A 24,936-nucleotide genomic window follows, 5' to 3' on the forward strand; every position below is an offset into this window, starting at 1 on the left:
ACTGATTTTTTAGATTGTGCTACTAAGGCTCTGGAAGGTTGGCTACATGGCAGCAAAGTACATGACTTTACAGGATTGTATAAATTGATTATGAGGGAGCAGATCCTAAGTAATTGTCAGAACCAGCTTTTTCACCAGTACCTGGTGGACTCAGATCTGACCTCTCCACAAGAATTGTGTAAGAGGGCAGACAAATGGGTCAGAACCAGGATTAGGCCTAAGAATCAGGGCAATGACCAGAAGAAGGAGTCTACCAAACCTCAAGATAAGGGTGGGGATAAATCTAAAGAAAAGACTTCCCCAGGGCCCCAAAACTCCAAGGATGGGGGTGGGTCCCAAGACACTTCTTCTACAGTGAAAAAGCCATACTGCCATGCCTGTAAACAGACTGGCCATTGGAAATCAGACAGATGTTGTCCAAAGAATGGCAATAAAGAAAATATTCCTCCAAAAACAGCTCCAACACCTCCTGTTACTGTTAGCAGTAATCTCCCAGGAAGTGGGAGCACCCCCAGGAATCTGGGTGGGTTTACTTTTGGAGCACAGGTGGACTCTGGCCTACCCAGGTCCCCAACCACTCTTGTCTGTGAACATGGCATGGGGTTTGCCAACTTCACTGATTGCCCAAACACTTTGAGCAAGTATAGACAGGAGCCCCTCATCAATGGTGTAAAAGTTGAGGCCTTTAGAGACACAGGGGCTAGCATCACCATGGTGGCTGAGTGGCTAGACCCCTCAAGGCAACTTTTACCTGGTGCCACATACCAGGTGACAAACATTGATGGAATACAAACCAATCATCCCATGGCCGTAGTAAGTCTCAGCTGGGGAGGTGTCACTGGCCCAAAGAGAGTGGCAGTGTCAGCAAACTTGCCTGTAGATTGCCTACTTGGTAATGATTTGGAAATCTCAGCCTGGGCTGAGGTTGAACAGGAAATCCATTCTAGAATCGTAAAAGCCCATGGAAAGGTTAGCGGGGCTGTGTTGGCCACAGCCCCAATCCAAGATGTCCTTCCTGAAAAGGTTGGTAGGGCTGTACAAAGCTCAGCCCCATCTTTAGCAGAAACCCTTCCTGAACAAGTTATCAGAGCTGTTATGATAACAGCCCATACCCAAACTGAGTCTCCTCCTGAAAAGGTTGGAGGGGCTGTGGTGGCCACAGCCCAAACTCAAACTGATTCATGTGTTGTGAAGCCTGAAATGATGGATCACTCCACACAAAAAGAGAGCATTGAGGAGGAAGATACATCTCCCTCCCACCAGACATTAGGACAGGATCAGCCTCCTCAGGGAACTGATCTTACCCCTGATGAAGGAACTGCCCCAGAGGTTGTTAGGCCTGGCCTGACAGAGCCCCTGATGGCAGTGGACCCTTCTCAGGTGGGACCCAGTCTGGAGCAGGTAACCTGCCCCTCTCTACCTTGCCTTAGTCAGCCCAGGGCTGCAGAGGACAAGAAGGACAGTGAGCCCGAAAGGGCCCTCTGTCAAATAAAGCACCCCCATAAGCAGATTAGGGGCACCGAAGCTAGCAGCCCTAGCCAGGTGAAAACTTTAAAAACTCCTGAGGGAACCCCCTTAAAAGTAGTTAGGGACCTCCCACAGATGGATTCTGTTGGGCACAGCCAAACCTGGGACCCAAAGAGCCCAAACCTGAACTGTCCCTCCAGTAAGCCAACACAAGGGACCCAGCCTCCAGCTTTAAGTAGCCAGAGGTTGACCCTGAGAGCACAGCGCAACTCAGTTGAAGAAAGAAAGGCACACATGGTGGAAGATAATTGGAGGAAGCTGAGCCCTAAATTAGTGGAGCCTCACTTCAATACTCCATATCAACACCAGCCTTTTACTTTGCAAAGACACACCCAAGGTAGTGATTCCCTATGGTGGAGATCCTCTAATACCCCAAGGGTGAGGGATTGCTTAGTGGACCATGAGACAGGGGGTAACCATGCTAGTGCAGGTACTTCATTATATGGCCACTCAAGCAATATAGGCTTACCTGGTCAAGGATAGCCTTATCTTCTTTCGTTTGGGGGGGGGGGGGTTGTGTAGGAAGGTGGATACCTGACTATGATTACCCCAGATTTTTTGACTTGTGTTTAGCTAGTTTTCAACTTAGTTGGCCTGGTTCCCTGCTAATCAGGGCCCCAGGATATCTGCTCTCTCTTTAAAATGGATTCCATGTCCCTAGGTGCATAACTGAATTGGCTTGGGACACCTTATCAGCCCCTGTACAGAGCACTATAGGTGCCCGGGCATAGGTGCATCCAAGGCCTACCAGGGGCTGCAGCATATCTTTTGCCACCCTTGGCTGGCTATCCAAAATTGACACAACTGGCTGATCACTCAGCTGGGGCAAGGTGGTGTAATCACCCCTTGCTTAGATATAGTATATCTATATCGAAACCTATCTGGACACATATACACCTATAAGTCACTCCTATGGCAGGCCTTAACAATCCTGGAGGCAGAGTGCTTGGTTTTATGTGAGATGGTGCTCTAGCATGAGCTGAGCCTTTCTGCAGCTGTCGGGACCAATTCCCTAAGCTGTTCCGGGATATTGCCATACCATATACTCTTAAGTGCATTATAATCCATCGCGGTTATGTGCTAACTTTGATTTGGCTTTATCAAAACATGTTGTGTAAGGTGTCATACGATTTGGAATACTATCCCCTCGACAGTCCTGTCGACGGGGATAGCATTCAACCCTTCCAGAGGGAGAAGACATGTTACTTTACTAAAACGCGGTTAATCCTAACCAGAAACTCAGCATCACAAAATGGATGCAGCTGCCACCGACACAAGTCTGACCTCCTGCTGCTGACCGAAACTTGGCAGAGGAGGCCTGGACAAAGGGTTTCCTGTCGCAGGGAGGTGCTACACCTTCCCAGACAGGAGATAGTGTATTGGGGCAGGAAGGGCTGAAAGAAACTAGACAGTGCCTGGGGCGCACCAGGCTTCCCCTTGCATAATCCGGTCAAACCGGTTCTGGGGCACACCAGCCCCAGTCCCAGCGTGACCCTGGACAAAGGGAAAGGGGTGTAACCACCCCCTTCCTGGGTCCCACCCATAGGAGGGACCTAGCAGGTAATCCAGCCCCCTAGGTTGGTATAAGAATGGGAGCAGTGCCAACACACTCAGATTATCCTGACTGAAACTTATAAAACAAAACTCTGGACCCTTCGACATCCTACTCGACGTAGAATACTGAAGAATCTCCCTTGTGCTCAAGGAGTGACCACCCTGTGCAAACAGGCACCATCCAGCACCCCGACGTTTGCTTTGTTGCAGTTCCCGCCGGAACTCGAGCGACAGAGATCAACAAGACCCAGCATGCCTGCCTTCTAACAGCCCGATCCACAGTCCCTGCAGAGCTGAGACCCGTGGAGGAGACCTGAAGCGTGGGGCCGGCCATCTTGGAAAGACCACGAGGCGCTGACTGTGCAGTTTCCGAGGCTCCCTCGAAGCTGTGCATTGGGTTTTGAAAAGCCTCAGCCCTGAGCCACTCTTGCACTGAAGCTCACCCCTCTACACTCACCGAGTGCTGCGTGGGGCTCTTCTGCATCTTTTGGCTCAATGCGTTGGTCCGGTCGCTTGCCCGTTGGCTAGCGGCCCCAGTACCAACGAACCTTGAAATCTAACTTGTGAGTCTGGTTGCTCCAGACTTGCCCTCGCTCCCCTGAAAAGGAGCACCCGCTCTGACCCTCCTGGTCCGAGTATTAAGCGATCTTTGAATCCTGCATGGGTTGCGCTTGCCAAGGGTTGTTTGCTCCAATCCGGAATCCAACACCGCCGACAGCAAGAGCCTTCGTGGGACAGCTCGTGATCCACTCCTGGACATCCTCGGTGCCCCAGAGTCCACGTGGCAGCGGAGACAAGCTTCACGACATCGACCTGATTGCGCCCGACATTGCCTGGTCCTTCCTGGTTCCACCCTGGTCACTGCTGAGTGACCCAGACTCTGTCCCCTTTGCTTTCAGGTCATCTACATCTTTGATCCACTCTTGGATCACACCGGACACTTCTTTTCTCGACGCCTGCAGCATCTTCATCTTCAGGCACCATCGACCTGCGTGACAAAACCCAACACTACTTTGCACCCGTGCACCCGCTTCCTGTGGGTGAGGTAACTCAGCAACACCGGTGCTTCTGCACTGGTACACACCTCTAGTGTATATGTCTAAAGTTTTGTCCTTCTAGGTCAGTCGGAAGGTTCCTTTAACAGTAACTTTGTAACTTTTACGCACCATTGACTTTGCATTGGTGCATGTGTGTGCTTTAAGCGCTGCACCCAAATCCCGCGGGCTTTTCCCGATTTCAGCATTGCTAGTCCCCACTGCTCCCAGCGATTCCCCAGGCCCTAGGCCTGACCACTGTTCGATTAGTGATACTTATACCACTATTTTAGTATATGATTTGCGTGGCCCCTGGGCCTCATCCATAATTGTGCAACTTTTGTATGTTTAACTATGCTTTTGTTTAAACGCTTGTGCTTCTAGACTCATAAAGAGTATAGAGGATTATTCTAGTAATAAATACATATATTTTTATGATATATAACTTGTGTGGTGTCCTTTCATTTGATATTACAGGATTGTGATTGATAAAACAGCTTGCTTAACATGACCTCTTGAGTTAAGCCTTTATGCTTAGTCCATGCTACCCTTAGGATAGCTTGTCTATAAGGTTGACTTACAACCAGACACCATATGGGATTGTTTGGACTGATACAAGGTGCCCCCAGAATTGGAGACATCATATATCAGGCCAACTTCTCACAGTCTGGCTGCCCAACACCATATTAGGTGGAGCAGAGTTGCAAACACACCCCGCCCACCCATACAACTCTCATTGGTCCAAGAGGGAAAGAGAGCCGCCAATAAAGAGAGGGGGGTCGAATTAATAAATTGTAAAGACGCTGAAAGGAAAACAGATTAGATATAATAGGTTTGGTAAATTTTATTTTTGCAGTTTATTTTCCGGCACGTATCTCTCAAAAAATTATAGTTAATTACATCAATGTACCTGGATGGGACACTGTACCATTTAGGAGTTATAGAAACAGAAATAGGAGGATGGACCACCTGTTACCGTTCACCCCGCTGGAAGTTGCAAATAGATTCGATGCCTTTTCGAGCTTTGATGATTGCGATTGACAGACGGAGCCCCCTATCAATATGCTACCCACTACTGACAATCTAGTTGTAAATGCAAAATTAAGCCCCCTAGTAAAAAGTTTTGTACCAGAACAAATCACTCAGTCTGCAACTGTCTCCTCTCCTGACGACCGACATCCATTGAATTGTGAGCCTGAGCAAGGTATAGATGCTAGCTCTTCTGTCACTAATGATCTTCCTGGTTCTTTCCACTGTGAACCAATCAAGCAAGATCTGGTCGTTGCCCAAGTTAAAATCCTATCCTGGAACGTGGCGGACTTAAGAGTAAATGGCCCATTCCAGAGTGGGGCTCCTTTATGGCTTCACATGATATTTGTATGTTGCAAGAAACTTGGGCGTTGAAAGAAAGTACAGCCCAGAGTTTTGCAACATACGATATCCTGGCAAGCATGGGTGATAGGGGCAGGCCCTCGGGCGGGTTATCTATATGGGTTGGCATGCACCTGGGAGAGAAGGCATCACAAATCTTAACTAACTCATTGAGTCAAGTTAACTTTATTCGATTCAATTAAAATCATGCAAAGAACATAAAAACAAAGTTATTTACAATTAAAAAGCTATTAAACAGTTTCTTTACAATCGAGTTAATTTGACATGATAGTTATAAAAAGCAATTAAAAAGGTTATGCGTGCTGGTTTAACAATTTCATATGTTTTCTTGTTCTGGACGCTGCCACTAGGAAATTTGCCATGGCAAATGTAATGCGTATGTTTCCCAGGGATTTTAGATAAAGCATGGCTGGTCTCACCTGTAGGAAACCAGCTTCCCTTAAGACAGGTAACAGGTGTTTTTTCCTTTCAACAGAGAAGAACTCACAAAACATAACAAAGTGCATCGTGTCCTGAACTGAAAAGTTGTCACATGTGCAGGGAGGTGCTAACTCTGGTTTCATCCAGAAATTAAATTTACCCAAATAAAAATGTATAAGATTAAACCTAAATGTGGTTAACAAAAATCTATGAAAGGGGTTTGTGACAAAACATAAATAGGGCTCAATTGCAGGTGAATAAAGTGACACATAGTGCAGTCCTACTGTAGACTTATGCAGTTCTGATTCTTCTCGGAGCAAATGTTCCCTTGTCATAAACTGTTTTTTAATTATGTCCACATCCTGCTTTGTGATACCAGAGGGAACAGTGAATAAATCTGGGCGACCCAGATCGTTAAAAGATTTTTTTACATAGACCAACCATGGGCACTTAAAACAATTCTCCAGACTCATCACATCCCTCATGATCATATGGTTTAACGTTAGTTCTGGGTTTAACCAAGTCTTAAGCCAATATGTCAAAGGTGCCAGTCTCAATTTATCCTGAACATAATCCAGGCCAAGTTCCATATGAATAGAAAAAGTCGCTGAAGATTGGGGGAGGGACAAAAGAGAACGTAAGAACCTATTCTCCGCTAGTTGGATTTTATCCAAGCGTGCATAGCCCCATAGGGGTGCACCATATAGGGCCACGGGCAGGGATTTACTATTGTACACCTTTATAATTGCTTTCATAGGTCTATGGCCCAACCTTTTGGCAAAACCTAGGATAGCCATAGATGATCTTGTTACCGCTAAACTTTTAGCTCGTATCTGAGGACCCCAGGTACCCTTGCTATCAAAAAGCACTCCCAAATATGGAAAGACATGCACTCTCGAGACTACCTCATCTCTACAATAAAATGTTTTTGTTTTGGCCCTTTTCCCCTGGGGGCCTAAGACCATAGTGTGGGATTTGAAGGCATTAACCCTCAGGTCGAGCCGGTCCATAAAGGACCCAAATGCGTCTAAAAGCTTTTGGAGGCAGATCCCTGTACGTGCTATAAGGACAGCATCGTCCGCGTATAGGAGAGCAGGGATCTTAACTTCTCCTACACGCGGAACGTCTCTAGCTGCCCCTTCTAAGTGCTTTCCTAAATCATTTATATAAATTGTAAATAACAGGGGGGCTAATATGCAGCCTTGCCTGACTCCCCGCTTCGAATGGAAACGGGTCGTACATCTTCCCTCTTTTGTTACCCTAACAGCGGAGAATAGGTCCCTATGTAAGGACGCTATAAACGCCACCAAGTCTTCCTCAATGCCCATCTTCAGTAGGATCTCCCATAACTTGGATCTGTTGACCAAGTCGAAGGCCGAGGAGAGGTCCATGAACGCTAGGTACAAGGACCCCTCCTTTACCATCGTGTACTTAGCGGCCAACAGATGCAAGTTTGAGCACTGTTCTATCGTGCCTCTTTTTTCCCTAAAGCCGCACTGAATGTCAGCTAAACCCCCACATCCCTCCAGACTATCCCTTAGCCTTCCCAGAAGGACTCTGCCCAAGATTTTTATCGCAGAGTCCAAGAGGGATATAGGGCGATAACACCCTGGGTCGTCCCTTTGGCCCTTTTTAAATATGGGGACTATTGTGGAAGTCACCCATGTACTTGGGGGGGGCGATCTGTTTACGGCTGTAAACACCTTTGACAGGATTCCAGCCCAAAGTTTGGGGGAGTGAATATAAAAGTCGGCTGGTACCCCGTCTTGGCCTGGTGCTTTATTCTTTGTAGTGGCACGAATTGCCGTTTCCACCTCCTCGCTGTTAAAGTGTAGGGGTATGGACACCGGACCCGGAGTGTTTTGTGGTTCGGTGCAGTCGCCCATATCGCCGTAAACGGTACTGAAATGAGCCAACCATCTCTCATCTGGTATCACACAATCAATGTCTGTGTTGGGTGAAACCGAGAAATATGTATGGTTAACCACAGCCCAGAATTGCCTGCTGTCCCGCAGTATGTCAGTGGAAGTAAGTTTTTCCCACGCCTCCTGTTTAATACTGTCCCGTCTGTGTTTAGTAACCTTCCTGTATTCTTTTCTTAGATTAGCAACCAAAGCTCTATGCCTAGGAGTTTTTTTAAGGGCAGATTTTAGAGCTTTAAGGGCCTTGGTGCAGGCTGAATCAAACCACCTGTAGGGCTTTGACTCTCCCCTACCCCTTTGGGCCATAAGGTTTGAGGACACTGTATTACATATTGCCTGGAAGGCGTCCATGATATCATGGCCTTCAGAGGACTGATCTAGGCAGATCATAATCTGGTCATTTATCTGTGGGCCAATGTCAGAGTAGAAGTCATCTGGTACCACATTTCCCCATTTCAGCCGTCTACCCTGATCTATAGGGTGTAGGGTAGGTCCGGTTCTAGTCTGTCCTTGCATAGGTCCCATAAGGTCCCCCCAGCAGATAGTCAGAAGGATAGGATTGTGGTCACTAAAGGGGGATGGCACGGTGCAATAAGAAATAATGTGATTAAAAATACCAGGTGTCACAAAAATGTAATCAATAACAGTCCCCGGGGATGTCCCCTTGAACGTTGGTATTATAGGTTCCCCCTCCCGAGCTGTAGATTCAAGGAGGTTGAGGTTGGCCAAAAGGTCCTCAAGTTCTTCGCCAGCCCTGGTGTGTTCAAAGTGCGGCGCCTCCTGGTCCCCTGTCTCAGAACCTCCAATTGTAGTGCAACCAAAGTAGCAGGGGTGGATGTTAAAATCGCCCATTAATACAATTTCATAACTTGTTAGAGTATTTTGGCAGAGTAAGTTTAAAAAAGCATCCAATTTTACGATGTTATCGCCATCAAACTCCATATTAACAGAATTGTAAAAATTAATAAACAGGATGCTCTTTGCCGAACCAATTTGCCTTTCTACGATTAGACAGTTTGGAGATTCATATTTGATCTGTTTCAGAGGTCCACTAAGGTCAAGGGAAAAAAGAGTCAAAAGGCCTCCCCTCGCTCTGCCCGAGTTACTAGGACTAGCCGCGACTGAAAAGCAAGAATAACCATCCAACCAAAAACATGAAGACATATCCCACGTTTCCTGCAAAGCAATAACATTGTGGTCTGTAACAAATGAGACCCAATCAGTGTCACTCATTTTTGAGGCGATTCCAGCAATGTTCCAGCTGAGTATTTTACAACCTGCTTCCTTCGTGACTGGCATGTTGGTCCTTAAGGTCTCCGGGGGCGTGATAGACTCGTCCCTTGTTAGTCAGTCCATATCATCCAGGCCAGATGGGGGGAAAACTGGTTACTTAAGCTCACGCTTATCCCATCCTCCATGGGTACTATCTGTGGGACATGGTGTAACGTAGTGGGGGGGGGGGGGCGGGGAAAGATATTAGTTGTTGCAATTGAGTGGGTTCATTTGGGCTCCTTCGGGCCGCTGCTAACCTTCTGTCCTGCCATCTTGCTTGGTAATTTATACAAGGTTTGTGGCTGGGTAGTGGTTGGTAAAAAAAGCCCAAAGGCACAGGTATTAGGCGATCCCCAGATGATATTGCTGAGCCATCCCAAAACAACTTGTTCGCCACATCAGCCTTACAAAAATTTACGACCACGCAATCACCATAAGTTGTTTTTGCTTGTTTGCCAATCCATCCCACCCTCCTTGCATGGATGATCAAGTCTGCTATGTTTCCTCCGCAACATTTCTCGCCAGACCACTGCTTAGCTTTGGCCAGTAGTTCCCTTGATGATTCCCGTTCCCCCTCACCCAGAGGGTCAACCCCAATGAATACTGCTACCAAAGGGGCCGAATCCGGTGGAAGATGCAGCTTGTAAGTACTTGGCAAAGCCCTTCTCTTAAATGATTGGGGCTTTTCAGGCGGGACAAGTGAATCAGGTGCTGTACTGTGGTTACTTATCGTGGGTTGCTGTGGGGGTGGGCAGGAGTCCTGAAGCCTAGGTTGTCTTGGCAGAGTTCCTCCTATGGGATTAATCATGTCCATGACCCCCTCTACTCTCTTGTCCCTGCACTTCTCCTCCAATTTGCCATCACTCGCTTGGGAATTGTTAGGGGGAAGCGAGTGGATAATTCTATCTATAAGAGAGAATTTTTTTAGTAAACCTTCTAGGCATGTGTTTAGGGTATCCACAATGTCTTTGGCAATACCCACCAACAACGGTTCGATCCTTGCCACAAAGAGTTCCTCCAATTTTTCCTCCAGAATGGCATGTGTGTCTCCAATTACTGGCATACTATTGGATTTTTTCCCTTTCTTACGAGTGCTAGTTTTAGTGGCCAGCTGCAATTGTTCTCTGGCAGGAGGTCCCGGTGCTGGGTCGTTTACTGGTTGGCCATGTGGTGGGGGGTTGGCAATGGTCACAATGGGTTCCAAAGGGACACTGGCTGAAGTGCTTGGGGGGGGGGTTACATCCTCCACAGTAGATAGTGCAACTGCTGCTACTCTTGGGGATGTCATTGCGATGCCAAGCTCTTGCTCGGCGTTTGCTATCTCCTTCGTTAAAGCCCCCACAGCCGAGGAGAGGTACGACATGATGGAGTTTGAGTGCCTGGGCATTTTTGCATTTTTTCCCTCCTCCTCCACATTTGCATGTTTCTTTCTCTTACCCATCTTTGTTGGTGGATGTTGGCGAGTTGGCCCAGCCCGGCCTCCTCCGGCCCCGGACGGCCACAGACGGCCCCGCCCTTGTCCCGGGCTTCTTCCGCGCGCTCCCGCGACGCGGGGGGTGTTGCTGGAGTTTATGCGCCGCCTGGCGCCAAGAACGCGTTTCGCGGCTTCCGGCCGCTAGGGATGCTGGGGTATGTGGTTCTTTGTTCCCCCGGTCCCTGCTCCGTGGCGGTGCTTGCTGGCAGAGTGCTCCGCTGCTGCAGGCAGGCTGGTGGGACCCTTGTCCGGTAATGCGGCAACCCTGGAAGTCACAGCAATGTTCCCCCCATTCAACTCATTGGATGTCCAGTGTGATGTCCAGTGTGTATTGCTGATCTTGCCAAATGGGCCAAATATTGCTTTGATCAATGTATACTCAAGGCCAGTTAGGCGGGGCCATGAGTCAGAGGCTATTGAAACTTTGTTAACCCTCATCCAGTCGATTGACCCTTCCACCGTGTTAATTTTGGGTGGAGACTTTAATTGTCATTTTGAGCCCCTTATGGACCCGAATGTTGGTGATCCGGATGATGTTGATTTGCTTTGGGCCATCCCAGAGCCAATGACTCCTCAGGTCAAGGTATGGACCCCTCTTGTCTTGCAATTGCAGTCATTTGCGTTAGCTACATCATTACGAGCATGCAATGGGAGGGTGGAGCCTGATCGACCAGGGAGAGACATGTTTAATCGATTAAATCAGACCTGAGTAATCGACTATATCTTCATTGAGGCTAGGCATTGGGACAGGCTGTATGAATTTAGGGTCATTGAAAGATTTGACAGCGACCATAATGCCCTAGTTTTGTCCCTTAAACCGGGGAGCTTTGGGTTGAAAGGCTCAACTCCGGTTGAACACTGCGTTACTGTGCCATTAATAATAACAAACTGTAGGCGAAGGGTTAAATGGCCAGACCTACAAGCGTCCACTAGTAAACTTGCTGACTTATATGAGACCATTATTCCGCTCATTGAAGAGATGGGGAAATCCGGCCATTTGGGTAGGGCAACTGAAATACATAATCAATTGGTTGCCATATTAAAAGATAGCCTGTACCCTGTCAGAAGGGCAAACCAGCCCCAGACCACGATTCTTCGATGGTTTAACACGTCCTGTCAGAAGGCCAAAAAGGCCCTGCATACAGTAATAAAAACCAATGACAGTGAGGCTATCAGGGTGCATCGCACTATATATAAAAAGGCAATTTGTGATGCTAAGAAGGAATGGGAGGCCACAATGTGGGAGGAGTTGGGATCTGCACTTAGGTGTAAGGATTCCAAATTATTCTGGTCCATTGTTGCAACTGGACTTAGTGGGAATACCCACGCGCTTGCCCCCAATATTACTCCTTCAATTTGGGAAAGCCACTTTGGTGCTTTATATGGCACCTTTGAGTCTGATGGCTCGCCTGCTAGTACTCCTGAACCTCAGCAACTCCAAAGCGTCAACGGGGCTGAAGAGCGTGGATGGTTGACTGTAGTCCCTACATGCCTCGCCCCTGTTGAACCCTTTACCTTGATTGAGGTTGAGACTGCTATAGGTAAATTGCTCCCTAATAAGGCTCCAGGACTGGATAAATTGCCGGGGGATTTGTTTAGGGCACAACCTAAAATCTGGGCCCCCTACCTGGTCGTTCTATTTAATGGCATTTTGCAGGGAGACGACCTGCCCCCTACTTGGTTAGGAGCAGAAATTGTGCCTATCTTAAAAAAGGGCTGCCCACTAACCCCCTCCAATTATAGACCCATCAGCTTAATTGATACATCACAAAAGCTGATGGGGAGGGTTATCCTTGACAGGATTCTCGGGTGGATCGATGAGAATGGGATTTTGTCTATACTCCAGGCAGGCTTTAGGTCCGGCACCTCTACCTTAGATCAGATATTTCGCCTGCAGGTCCTGTATTGGAAAACAGCAAAGGTAGAGGGTGGCAGCCTCTACCTTGTGTTTGTGGACCTGCGGGCAGCATTTGATCTAGTTCCGCGTGAAAAATTGTGGACGGTGCTAGCTGACCTGGAACTCCCGCCATATTTATTAGCCGTTCTATCTAGGCTCCACGTAAACAACTTCGCCCAGGTCAGGTGTGGTAGGCACGGCGAACTCACAGACCAATTCCCTGTCCAAAAAGGAGTTCGCCAAGGGTGCGTGTTGGCACCCACACTATTCAGCCTCTACATTAACGGCCTTGTGGAACATTTGAATGGTGTGGTAAATAATGATGCCCCTAAATTGGTTAAGGGTAGAGTGCCCGCTTTGATGTTCGCAGACGACACCCTGTTGTTGTCTAGAACATCATCGGGCATTCAAAAAACACTTGATGGATTCGTGGAGTTTTGCGAGCTTCGGGGATTAGAAATCAATCTGGGAAAAACAAAGTTTATGATTTTTAACCCACCTAAGCGGGTACGCCCAAACCTGGTTTTACATGGTATCCCCCTTGAAAGGGTTAAAACATTTGTTTATCTGGGTGTTACTCTGACTGAGGATTTTGATTGGAACACGCAGATTGCTAAGTCCACACTTAAGTTATCACAGCTTGCAGGGGGTATAAGCAAAATTTTTAGCGAGTCAACTTTTAGGCCGGTGTCCCCAGCTCTGGAGATATATCGTTGCCAGGCTAGAACGGCAGCAATTTACGGGGCTGAACTTTGGGGGCACAAGCAGATAATGAACCTTAAAAAGGTAGAGCAGTCTTTTGTGAGAAACCTAGTTGGGTTACCGCCTAGTACGCCTTTGATCCCTCTTAGACTTGATCTTGGCATGATGCCAATAGAGGAGATCACAAGTGCAAGACCAATTATGTACTGGAAGAGGTTGTGGTCAGTCCCTGAACTGGCCGCTTACAGAGTGGAATTTTCTGAGATTTGGTCTCTTCCTATATATAAAAAGATCCCTTGGCTTCAGCACATTCGTGCTGTTAGTACCCGGTTCGGTCTTTTGGAACTGTGGGAAACCCCTGAGACCTATTGCCTAGGGATATCAAAGAATGAATTCCTTTCTCATATACAAATGCAAAACGTTCAAACCCTATTGAGCTCTGCAACATTGGGTAGGTTGACATCTGAGTTCCTCCTAGTTAAATCAGAATCTAAAATTGAGGAATTCATGGACTTAATTGAACCCCCGCTTGCTCGAAAGCTATATCTCCAGCTAAGGCATGGCACTCTACCCATTAGGTCTTTTACATCTAAATGGCTAAAACCTAATAACGAAGTTTGCCCTGCATGTAGTTATAAAAGTGAGAATGTAACTCATGTATTGTTTTTCTGCCCTGCCTATTCTGCAATTAGAAAATGTTGGCTGATTCCTATTTGTAAGAATTTGGGACTCTTGTATTTTACACAGGCCTGCAGGATCCTGACCTATGATACCCATCCTCCCATTGTGTTTGCGGTTTCCCGTTATTTACTCAGTATGTGGCATAGGAGGCAAACCTTTCTAACTTAATTGTTGTACTTATTGCTTTTATTTCTCGTATCCTGATAACTTCTAGCTTAATTCTCTTTTAACATTTTATGGTTATTTTTTGTTTTATTGTACGTGCTGATGTATTTTATGTGTACTTTTATGGTCATCTGACCAAAATAAAGTTATCAACAACAACATCACATAGGAAAAATCTGTCGGACCGAGTTTGCAGTGTCAAAATTGTTATACAAGTGTGTCTGCCTCCGACACAGCAGAAGGAACCAAGAAGCCCTCCCCACAACCAGAGACGGACTTTCAATTTGCAACATGAAAAATATAATTTAAACAAGCATTTGCAATGCAATAGGTCTTGCGTTAGGAAAGTTTGAGCTATTGGTATTGTAAATGACAAATTTTTTATTTATGTGTGGGTTTTGAAATTAGCGAAATTAATAGCTTTGTCATTTACAATGCCAATAGTTATAACTTTCGCAAATGTGACACCTATAGCATTTGTAATGCAGCATGTGTTGTATTTACGTGACTTAGATGTATTGATATTACAAATAACAATGGCTTTTAATTTTTTTTAATAATTAATACTTAAATATTATTGTTGTTGTAATTTATAATGGCAATAGTTTAAAGTTTTGAAAATAACTTTTGTGAAGATTATGTTCAGTGTATTTTATTGTGACGAAAATCCAAGAACAGAAGTGAAATATTAACATATTTTTGTGACATTTGTAATGAAGCTTGAAACATTAAGAGAACATATTTTAACCAGTTGTTGTTGAATGGTTGCACAGATTGATGCTGTGGTGGCGCTGAGTGATGTTGTGGTGGCAACGAGTGATGCTGTGGCGTTCAGTGATCCTGTGGTAGCGCATAGTGATGTTGTGGTGCCCCTGAGTGATGCTGTGGTGGTGCTAAGTGATGCTGTGGTGATGCGATAGATAGAGTGAGTGCGATAGATAGATAGAGTGAGGGCGATAGATAGATAGAGGAAGGGCGATAGATAGATAGATAGATAGATAGATAGATAGATAGATAGATAGATAGATAGATAGATAGATAGATAGATAGATAGATAGATAGATAGATAGAGTGAGTGAGGGTGATAGATAGAGTGATTGCGATAGACAGATAGATAGAGTGAGGGCGATAGATAGAGTGAGGGCAATAGACAGATAGAGTGAGGGCGATAGATAGAGTGGAGGCGATAGATAGACAGAGTGAGGGTGATAGATAGAGTGAGGGTGATAGATAGAGTGGAGGCGATAGATAGACAGAGTGAGGGTGATAGATAGACAGAGTGAGAGCGATAGCTAGACAGAGTGAGGGCGATAGATAGAGTGAGGGTGATAGATAGAGTGAGGGCGATAGACAGAGTGAGGGCGATAGATAGAGTGAGGGCGATAGATAGAGTGAGGGCGATAGATAGACAGAGTGAGGGCGATAGATAGATAGATAGATAGATAGATAGATAGATAGATAGATAGATAGATAGATAGATAGATAGATAGATAGATAGATAGATAAAGTGAGGGCGATAGATAACGTGAGGGCGAAAGATAGATAGATAGATAAAGTGAGGGCGATAGATAGATAAAGTGAGGGCGATAGATAGATAAAGTGAGGGCCATAGAGACATAGAGTGAGGGCGATAGATAGATAGGTAGATAGATAGATATATAGATAGATAGATAGATAGATAGATAGATAGATAGATAGATAGATAGATAGATAGATAGATAGATAGAATGAGGTCGATAGATAGATGGAGTGAGGGCAATAGATAGATTAAGTGCGATAGATAGAGTGAGGGCAATAGATAGATAGATAGATAGATAGATAGATAGATAGATAGATAGATAGATAGATAGATAGATAGAGTAAGGGCGATAGATAGATAGAGAGAGCGATAGATAGAGAGAGAGTGAGGGCGATAGATAGAGAGAGAGTGAGGGCCATAGATATAGAGAGAGTGAGGGCGATAGATAGATAGAGAGATAGAGTGAGGGCAATAGATAGATAGAGAGATAGAGTGAGGGCGATAGATAGATAGATAGATAGATAGATAGATAGATAGATAGATAGATAGATAGATAGATAGATAGATAGATAGATAGATAGATAGATAGATAGATAGATAGATAAAGTGAGGGCGATAGATAACGTGAGGGCGATAGATAGATAGATAAAGTGAGGGCGATAGATAGATAAAGTGAGTGCGATAGATAGATAGATAAAGTGAGGGCGATAGAGAGATAGAGTGAGGGCGATAGATAGATAGATAGGTAGATAGATAGATAGATAGATAGATAGATAGATAGATAGATAGATAGATAGATAGATAGATAGATAGATAGATAGATAGATAGATAGATAGATAGATAGACTGAGGTCGATAGATAGATGGAGTGAGGGCAATAGATAGATTAAGTGCGATAGATAGAGTGAGGGCAATATATAGAGGAGAAGTGTGGCTCACTGGTTAGAGCACGCAGACCCTGAAGCAGAGGACAGACCCGGGACCAGGGTTCAATTCCCGACGCGGCAGGGTCTTGAGCTCAAATGTCCATGGACTCGATAATTCTCGCTTCGGTGCCTGACCTAATCATGGGTTCACACTCTGCAACTCTGGGCATTAAGCTTGCTTAATCTCCACAACGGCCCCCCCGCGGCGGGATGCCTGGCTTTCACCTTGTGGATGCCCTGTAGGGGCTATCTCACAGGGAAAAGCCAGGACGGGTTCCCAAGGCAAGCGCGGAGATACCCCTTCGGAGGTTGATTCAGGCGCTATATAAGAAACATAATAATAATAATAGATAGATAGATAGATAGATAGATAGATAGATAGATAGATAGATAGATAGATAGATAGATAGATAGATAGATAGATAGATAGAGTGAGGGCGATAGATAGATAGAGTGAGGGCGATAGATATCTAGAGTGAGGGCGATAGATAGATAGATAAGATAGATAGATAGATAGCTAGATAGAAAGATAGATAGATAGATAGATAGATAGATAGATAGATAGATAGATAGATAGATAGATAGATAGATAGATAGATAGATAGATCGACTGAAGGCGATAGATAGATAGACTTAGGGCGATAGATAGAGTGAGGGCGATAGATAGATAGAGTGAGGGCGATAGATAGATAGATAAGATAGATAGATAGATAGATAGATAGATAGATAGATAGATAGATAGATAGATAGATAGATAGATAGATAGATAGATAGATAGATAGAGTGAGGGCGATAGAGAGCTAGAGTGAGGGGGATAGATAGATAGAGAGATAGAATGAGGGCGATAGATAGATAGAGTGAGGGCGATACATAGAGAGATAGAGTGAGGGCGATAGATAGATAGAGTGAGGGTGATAGATAAAGTGAAGGCGATAGATAGATAGAGTGAGGGCGATAGATAGAGTGAGAACAAGACGCCGACACGACATGCTGCCATATCCCGGGACGTTGAGTCTCTAATTAACAAGTAAGGACAATTAGATTAATAGCCAGAAAGCTTACAGCTTTTAGAGCTTTGCACACAGTAGGATTTAAATGTGCACGTTAGCGGTCCTTCATGTACGTTAATTGTGCAATAGACAGTCTAGCATATAATTTTGCATATATGGCGCTCGTTACTTTAAAAGTGAAATCCTTGGAGACTCTGTACCCAAAATGTTTTAGATATAAGTAACAAGTTTATTTATATGCTCCAGGAGCTAGCAGGCCTTAAGCCTCGATCTATTTTTACCCGGCCTTTTTGTTAACCCAAATCCGCTCTGGAGGTATAGTATATGCCGGAATTCATTATGTTCAGGTTACCACTAAACACGTGCATTTTTTCAAAAGTGGCTAGAGTTTCCATAGTGCAAGGATACATGCCTCACAAAGGCTATTATCTAGACGGTAACCGGCCTTCATGAGTTGCGCATATTATCTTAAAAATAACATACGTAGTTAAGTGCCTCAAACCGCTATCATCTTGACGTAGCTCATTATGATTGGGCTTTCGTTAATTACGCAATATTGCCTATATACGTCCATAGTGCTCATAGGTTTACGCTATACGTTTAACAACCGCCATTATTCATGTTGCAAATGGGCTTCCATGAGTCGCGCATTTCATTTTAGAAATGACATACACATTTAAGTGCACCAAAATTGCGTTTACCTAGCCCACCACAGATTAGACATTAGTCTATGCGTTAAATATATGCAGTGGGTACACAGGTCGCGCGTTTTACTTTAGGAATAACATAGGCATTGAAGTGCCCTAAATCGCTTCTATCTAGCCTACCATAGATTAGACATTATTTTATATGTCTTATATATGTAGTAGGTAAATAGGCAACTTTAAACTTATAGCGGATTTTAATTATATCTTTCACAGGTGAAGCTCACAATAATACAGTGATACGCTATGAAATTGAAATAATCTTGGATGCCTTACTTTCATTTTAGAGACTATCAGGTATTATTATCAAATCCATTTTATAGACACATCACATCATTTGAGTCTTTTAGTAATTAGTAAGACTAACAGTGTAATTTATCCTGTTTTATAGTCTGAACAAGGGTCTAAGCCAATAGGAGAACTAAGAGTCCAGTTCCTGTACGACGATACCTACGTTGTGAGATTATACTCATACTCATAAATCATAGGTATGTAATAGGAGGTCTACAGGATAAAATCATGCCTATGGCAATTTTTAATTGTCAATTGTTAATAGGATCCTCTCTTTACCTTGCTCACTAGATCTCTTTTTGATGTCACTATTATAAACGTCCCTTGATGAAATAGGACAAGTCATCTATTGTAACCGTACTACGCAGGCGGTGGGGTCCACTTTGGAGTCGGTCTCTGTGTTATCACATGCAGGTAATTTTAATCAGGAATAACTATTTGTCAATGGCCTATTTGAGGCCAACATTAACAACCTCATATTCGTTCAGATCATCCAGTCCATAGTAATCGAGCAGTAAGCTCAAGACCTAAATGTAATGATTAGACAAACAGCCTTTCAATTTGCAGACTGGTTATAATTGAGAAACAGTGTGTCTTTGTTCAGTCTAGACTTGTGCCACGGACCATGTAAACACTGGTGGCTTAAAAATAATTAGCTACATACATACTATGAAATAGTGAGGTTGTCACAATAGCTTTAGCACTATCAGAAGGTCCTTTGCAAGCATTAAATGTCCTATTTTTACATATTTATTGTTGAAAATGTGTGTACATAAAATCTATAAATTGAAAATAAGTTGTATAGAAAGATATGTAGTGTATTGTAATTTTGTATTGTAAATAGGAAATGTAATGTGTATATAATGTGTAAATATGTAGATGTGTAGAATGCAGCTTTATAGAGAAATGTGAAATAACAACATAGATATCATTCTGAGTTAATGACCAAAGCACATCCCATTAGTTTGTTAATTGTCGAGCTCAAAAAATGATGTATAGTATATATAGATGTAAAAGATAACAATCCACTTGACGCTGATGATGTATAGAAACATTAGTTAATTAATTGACACTATTCTTTATTTTATAGCTATCACTGATACAGAATATATACAGAATTCCTGAGGAAGGCTATGCCGAAACCCGTTGAAGGAAATTTTTCTGTATATAGCTATGGACAATAATGTTATATCAAATGATCGTTGTACTTTGTAAATGTGAATAAGATTTGATAATCTGTACAACAAATATAATATATAAAGAAAAAAAGAAAAAAAGTATTTAATAAAGTAAAATTCAATCAGGAATATAAGTGTCAGTTGAATTACATTAGAAATAATTATGCGTCAACAGGATGAGTAAAAATATGCACAAAACCCGGTGCTAATTGTGCCCTTTTAAAAAAAAAAAGTACCTTCCATTCGGACCAGGGTCCAGTGTTCGCCTCTAAGGCATACAAGGATGCCATGAGTTCTTTGGGGGTCCAGGTAAAATTTTCATCTCCATACCTACCTCAGGGCAATAGTGTTGTGGAGCGAATGAACTGTGACTTAAAGCAATCCTTGTCAGATATGGTATTAGCTACTGGCCGAGACTGGCTAACCCACCTCAATAGCGTACAGCGTGCACTAAATAATCTCCCTAGAAGGTCTCTGGGTGGGTGGACCCCATACGAAATGCTCTTTGGCATCAAAATGTTTGTTACGGACCTTGAGGGTCTAGACATGGCGGCGGCTGCCGCATCCTTTGACGTAGATGAACATTCTAATGTTTTACAGAACCTACAAAAGACCAGAGGCAGTCTTGCAAAGGAACATTTGCCCTCCACATCTGATGCTGCGTTGCAGATTCCGCTAGTCGACTGGCTACCACAAGTTGGAGAACTGGTCCGAGAGAAGGTTGAGAACAAGAAAGAATTCTTGAGTTCTTGTTTAGAACGCAGCTGATATCGATTTTTAGCTACACTTCTTTTTTCACTTCTTTTTTCACTACTACTACTGCTGACAACCTCTTTAGGGGGTAGTTCAGGAGAACCGGCAGATGTGGGTCCCCCAACTGTAGTTTCACCGCTTGAGGCACCTTCTAAACTGAGGGTAGCATGCTGTGACTCAGGTGCAGCTTTGTCTGCCTCCATGCAATCAGCAAAATCGCCGCTGGTAGAGGACGCTGAAAAAGGATCCCCGCATGTAAATACTGCTGCCCGATACCAGAAGGCTGCTCTCGAGCGCAGCCATGTATTATAGCAGCTTACCCGCAATCCGGCGTATTCCACTGCTCGTGTGGTGATAGTACGGTGTCCTGCTCGCCCCGGCTTCAGAAACTCCGCTTGGCTTGTAATCCGGTACAGCTGTCCCGTACTCGGCTCCTCAGCATACCTCCGCTCGCGCTCTCGGTCTCCCCCTCGCATCACAATGTATCGAGTGGGTCCTAGTGCCTTCAGCTTCAGTGTCCCGCGTTCTGCAGACTCGCAGTCCGAGCAAGGAGAAAAAAAGAACGGGGAAAACTTAGTATAAGACAGTATAACCGGTAATCAAGCGTAACTCTCCATCTCACCAGTAGGTAAGCCGCAATAATCCGCGTTCATAGGGGGGAAGAGACCTGTTGAAGTGCGTCTAAGGGCATTGGGATCGGAGCCTCGCAGCAGCCGCTAGCCTGCCGCCGCCATGTTCCTCCTCCCTAGGAGTTCTTAACACTACTGATTTGGCTGAAGGTGGGAGCAGTGGGCCAGTGCCTATCTCACCCTGTAAGCAAAGTAGGAAAGGGGGGGTAAGAAGGGGGAAAGCTAAAGGACCAAAGCAGGTCCAGACACTTAAAGGGACCCCTTCACTCAAGAGTTACTTTAAGATCATGGAGCAAGCAGTATCTTCTAAAGCAAACAATATAGAAATAAACGCAGAGGAAGGAGAATTAAATAACCCACATGTCCACAGGTAATACATCTGATAAAACAAATATGGTAACGGTTTCCCCTCTTCTAACCACTTTCCCTCTGAGCAATAAATATGCGGCTTTGGAATCAGCCAATTCCTCAGAGGCATCTGAGGCGGCTGGGGTAGTTGGGGTAGCGGTACAATCTCCCTCAACTCATAATAGCAGACAGCCTGGTGAGGCTTTACTGAATGGTGAACAAGTGTTCCAAGCTACGGAACCCCAATCTTCTTATACAGCGTCAACACTAAGTCTAAGTCTAGAAAGTAATGGTTCATCTCCTCTCTTAAACGAGGAAGTTGGGGCTTGTGGAGGAAGCGAATCAGCAGAGAAAAGCTTGGGCTCCTTACTACAGTTCTTGAGAGAAGACCTACTGGGTAGATTTGAGATCTCCGAAAAAAACCAGAGGGGACTACACGATAGATTTGACCTTTTGGAGGCTAAAATTGAGGGCATTAGCACTAGAACTAGTGCCTTGGAGGGAAAAGTCTTATCTCTTACAGAGTCCTCAAAAGTTAATTCCCAAGACATAGTAGCCTTAAAAGCTCAGAATCGTACCTTGACAATGGACTTGGAAAGGTTGGAAACCCAATCTCGACGCAACAATCTGAGGATTCTAAAAATTCCGGAAGGGGCCGAAGTGGAAGACATAAAGGGATTTGTTTGCAGACTGTTACGCGAAGACATTCTTAAGGATCGTCCAGATATTAATTTGAAAGCCGAGATTCAGCGGGTCCATAGAGATCCATTTAGGTTACACCCTGACCGAAAGGCACCCAGGAAGATCTTGGTATATTTTCAAACTTATAGCATAAAAGAGCTGATTCTCACCAGATGTTTATCTCGCACATCTTTACATTTTCGAGCTAACCCCTATCACATTAGATCTGATATAGGTAGTAAGACTGCCCAAAGACAATGGGAGCTTGGCTCCAGAATGCCAGAATTACTCTCTATGGGGGCACAGGTGCAAATGAAATTTCCAGCGCTCCTCAAAATAATGTGGAATAATAAGATGTATACGTGCCATTTTCCTGAGGAAGCTGATGCAGTCCTAGCTAGGATGAAAGAGTAGACAGAATAATGTATATTAGGGTTGTCATAATTTTACCATCTGTATCATCTGTCCCAATCCTGCCCCAATCCTAATAAAGTTAGGTGAGGGAGCGAGTGAAAGGGAAAAAAATAAAATAAAAAATAATGTGTGTGGTGTGATCAAGAAAAAAATAAAAAAAAAATAAAGGGGAGGTAAATTAATGGAAAAAAAAAATAAAAATTTTTGGGGAAGGAAAAAAAAAAATATATATATATATATATGCGCAGACAGGGATTTAGGGATCTGTACTTTCTTATAGGCTGGGCAAAAGGGATTCAGGGCCTCCTAGGGCGTAATTGCGCCAATCAGGAGGGAAGGGTTCCTCGGGGGAGTGTGGGAGGGGTTCTCAGGGGTGGGGGAAAAAATCAGATAAAAAAGTCCTCATGCGCCATAAAAGTTTACTTGTTTTTTAATTTAATTGTCATCATAGGTTATTATGCTCTTTGTTAGCCACAAATCGAAGATTAAGATTTTCTTATGTCTCAAGCTAGGTATACTAAAATCCTTTCCTGGAACTTGAACGGTTTAGGGAGTCGTAAGAAACAATTAAATGTTTCCCACTTTTTGGAAAATGCTGGGGCTTCTTTAACCCCTTCGCTGCTAGGCCTTTTCCCCTCCTGTGCTAAGCCCTTTTTTGGCGATTTGGGGTAGTGCGCGCGTAGGCCCTTGTAACTTTTTGACCACATAAGGTATCCACGCCAAATTTGCGTCCTTTTCTTCCAACATCATGTGGATTCTAAAGGTGCCCAGGGTTTGTGGATTACCTTGGAGGGGTCCCAGAAATTAACCAAAATATAGTGATTTTTTTGTTTTTTTCAGAAAAATGGGAAAAATGGGCTGCAAATGAAAGCCTCTGGGTTTTTCCCTGAAAATGTTATCAAAAAAGGGTTTGTGGGGCTGAAATCTCCATTTTCTCAGCTTTTAGGAAATGACAGTCTTTTGACAGAGAACCGACATTTTTCACACAGTTTTGGCATTTTTCTGGGACATAGCCTATTTTTGCTATTTTTAGAGCTTTCCACCTCCTTCCAGTTAATGGTAGAAATGAGTTTGAAAGCAATAATGGATCCTAGAAAGATGTACATTTTCAAAAAGTAGACAAAATTCTGAATTCAGAAAGGGGTCATTTGTCTAAATCCATGAAGGTTTCTTTATAGAAACTAACAGTTAAATATTGGAATAATTGAAAATTTGTTGAAAAAAACAGCCTTTTGTCTCAACGTTTTCACCTATAACTTTTTCTAGTTTTGACAGCTCTTAGAAAGCAATATACCGTTACATCCGTTAGACCTTCCTGGTTGTGGGGATATATAGGACTTGTAGTTTCACCAAGAACCCGACGAACCCAGATCCAAAAACTGAGCAGCAACTTGCAATGGTATTTTTTCATTTACTGGGTATAGAGCACTTTGTCTTGGAAAATGTATACATGGAAAAATCTGTATGAAAGACACCTATGTATTTCTGAATTGGGTACAAAATATAGAGTTCAGAAACAGTATATTATTGCTAATTTTCAAAATTGGGAATACTCATACTAGCATGAGAATTATTGGTCATTTTTCAAAATTATTTTTTTTTTACACAATGTCTTTCATTGAAAGGGAGAAATGCGCAAAAGCTCAATTGGTAATAACAGTTGATTTACAAATCTGAATTACCCCAAGTCTCCCGATAAAAACGGTACCTCACTTGTGTGGGTCGCCCTTGTGCCTGCGACAGGAAACGGCGCAAAATGCAAAGTGGTGACACCTAAATTTTGCAGTTACAAATTGACCCTTTTTTAGCAAAGTGCCTACCTGTAGTTTTTGCACCCTAGCTCTGCCAGCACCTAGGGAAACCTAGCAAACCTATACATTTTTGAAAAGTAGACACCCAGGGGAATTCAGGATGGGGTCACTCGACTACCTACCCCCAGGTTCTCTTACCCAGAATCCCTTGCAAAGCTAAGAAATTGGAAAAAAAACCGCATTTTCCTCACATTTCTGTGGTGGAAAGTTCCGGAATCTGCGTGGATCAACAAATTTCCACCCACCCAGCGTTCCCCCAGGTCTCCCGAGAAAAATGGTACCTCACTTGCCTGGGTAGGCATAGTGGCTGCGACAGGAAACAGTGCAAAACGCAATGTGGTCACAACTCAATTTTTCAGTGAAATTGTGCACGTTATGGGCAAAGAGACTACCTTTTGTTTTTGAACCCTAGCTCTGCCGGCACCTAGGGAAACCTAGCAAACCTATACATTTTTGAAAAGTAGACACCCAGGGGAATTCAGGATGGGGTCACTCGACTGCCTACCCCCAGGTTCTCTTACCCAGAATCCCTTGCAAAGCTAAGAAATTGGAAAAAAAAACGCATTTTCCTCACATTTCTGTGGTGGAAAGTTCCGGAATCTGCGTGGATCAACAAATTTCCACCCACCCAG

Source organism: Lissotriton vulgaris, chromosome 8 (genome assembly GCF_964263255.1).
Source record: "Lissotriton vulgaris chromosome 8, aLisVul1.2, whole genome shotgun sequence".
NCBI lineage: Eukaryota > Metazoa > Chordata > Amphibia > Caudata > Salamandridae > Lissotriton > Lissotriton vulgaris.